Consider the following 2,339-nt stretch of genomic DNA (forward strand, 5'->3'; position numbering starts at 1 on the left):
ATAACAAAGGATTATTTCACACCACACCACAGCCCAGTTAGCGTTGGTGGGACTGAAGAACACGGCGGGAGGAAATACTTTCTTGTACTCAGTCATTCAGGAACCCATCATTTCATGGTTCCATCCACCCCTGGGCCTCAGAGCCCTCCACTGCATCCAGCGGCCGATGAGATCACAAAAACTGTATACAGAAGGTTTTTGGGCTGGAGTTGAAGGACCACACTTGTGTCACTTTTCCCTCACATTCCTTTGGTCAGAGCTTCATTATATGGTCAGCCTAATTGCAAGATATTCTGAGAAGGAAAGTCTAAGCATGTGTCTGAGCCACAGCATCAAGCAGTTTTCCCAGCCGGAAAGGGAACCAGCTTGATGAACACTTGGGTCAGGGTTGCCCTCTCCCCCAACTGAACAAAAACGTAAAACCCTAGAATTACTATCCTCAGCCAAGGAGAACCGATCAGACCCCAAAATGGTAGTCTCAAACAGCGGTCTGCAAATGGGATTTGCCCACCATGTGGTTCATGAACTTTCTGAGGGGCACATCGACACAGACTACTTTAAATAATTTAGTTGCCTAATTTTTGACTTTACTCTCTCTCCTAAAACTGATCTGCCTGAGAACTGGCCTACATGCTCATGCAGCTTATCATTTCCCATCTTCCCTTGTTCCACTCCACAAAAGGAGGTGTGCTATGAAACAGCGGGTGTGTAAGTCTCTCTAGAACTTGCCCCACCCTGTCTTGCACCTTTTGTTCCGAAGGGCTAGAATGTGGCATTTCCGCTCTCTTTGAGTTGCCCTCATGAGATTCCTTTGGATGGCAACAGGTTGCTTCTATTTAGGGGATTCAGCAAACAAAGTCACCCACTAACCCACACTCCAACGTAACACAAGAAAAATAATATTGACGAAGGTGTGTTATAATTAATGTTTCTTTTTTTCCCCAAGCAGTGAATGACTAACATACATAAGGTATGTATACACATGCACAGAGGCATATATAGATATATAATTTATAATTGTTTGATGAGTCTAGGTAAGACTTTTAGTGCAGTTAAAAAAAATTGAAAAAGTGTGTGATTCAAATGTCTGGGTTATAAATCCTTATCCAACTCAAGTAGTTTCCATTTCTTCAAACATATTGTTAACTCTACAGTTTAGTCAGGCACAGTGGCTCATGCCTATAATACCAGCACTTTGGGAGGTGGAGGCCGGTGGATCACCTGAGATTAGGTGTTCGAGACCAGCCTGGCCGACATGGTGAAACCCTGTCTTAGCAGCACATGCATTAAAATTGGCATGACATGGAGAAGAAGAGCATGCTCCCTGTGAAAGGATGACACACAAATGCATAAAGCATTCCATATTTTCAAAAACATTTCAGAACCAAGAAAATAAATGAATCAAAAGAAAGGGAAGAGACCCTGGTGATTCCTTTGATATTAGAAAAAATTGGCCAGGTACAGTGGCTCAGCACTTTGGAGGCTGAGGTAGGTGGATCACTTGAGGTCAGGTGTTCGAGACCAGCCGCCAACATGGTGAAACCCTGTCTCTACTAAAAATACAATTAGCCAGGTATGGTGGCCAGTGCCTGTAATCCAGCTACTTGGAAGGGTGAGGCAAGGAGAATGGCTTGAACCAGGGAGGTGGAGGTTGCGATGAGCTGAGATCAGGTCACTGCACTCCAGCCTGGGCAACAGAGCGAGAGTCCACCTCAAAAAAAAAAAAAAAAAAAAAAGTACAAAAATTAGTCAGGCGTGGTGGTACATGCCTGTAATCCCAGCTACTTGGGAGGCTGAGGCAGGAGAATCGCTTGAACCCAGAGGTGGAGGTTGCAGAGAGCTGAGATCACGCCACTGCACTCCAGCCTGTGTGACAGTGAGACTCCACCTAAAACTAATAATAATAAATAAATAAGTAATTTTCATTTTCAATTCTGAGTTTGGCAAGAAGAGTGAACTGTAGCCCAGCGACTGGCACACACATTTTAGAGTTCACAGTGTGCTCTCTCAGAAACTGTTTTAGCCAAAATTGTGTCATCTCTGGCCACTCACTTTATTTAAAAGACTTGACTCAAAATGACTATTTATGGAAATCAGCTTCAACTCTAGCCTCAAAAGACAAAAACATCATAGTTCTAAAGATATTCAGTAGAATGTAATCAAGGTTATTAAAAAGCAGTAAAGGTCCAGGCACCATGTCTCACACCTGTAATCCCAGCACTTTGGGAAGCTGAGGCAGAAGGATCACTTGAGGCCAGGAGTTTGAGACCAGCCTGGGCAACATAGTGAGACCCTGTCTCTAGAAAATAATTTTAAAAATTAACTGGGCATGGTGGTGT

At 43.7% G+C, this 2,339-nt stretch overlaps 1 non-coding gene across 1 annotated transcript; it reads left to right on the forward strand.

The window, feature by feature from the left end:
• Nucleotides 1-1,266: 1,266 nt before the first annotated feature.
• LOC120365463 (U6 spliceosomal RNA) lies at nt 1,267-1,369 on the forward strand. The gene has a single exon (XR_005580397.1). It is a non-coding gene; the product is annotated as a U6 spliceosomal RNA (small nuclear RNA).
• The last annotated feature ends 970 nt before the right edge of the window (nt 1,370-2,339 follow it).

This window comes from Saimiri boliviensis, chromosome 10, assembly GCF_048565385.1.
Source record: "Saimiri boliviensis isolate mSaiBol1 chromosome 10, mSaiBol1.pri, whole genome shotgun sequence".
Classification (NCBI taxonomy): domain Eukaryota; kingdom Metazoa; phylum Chordata; class Mammalia; order Primates; family Cebidae; genus Saimiri; species Saimiri boliviensis.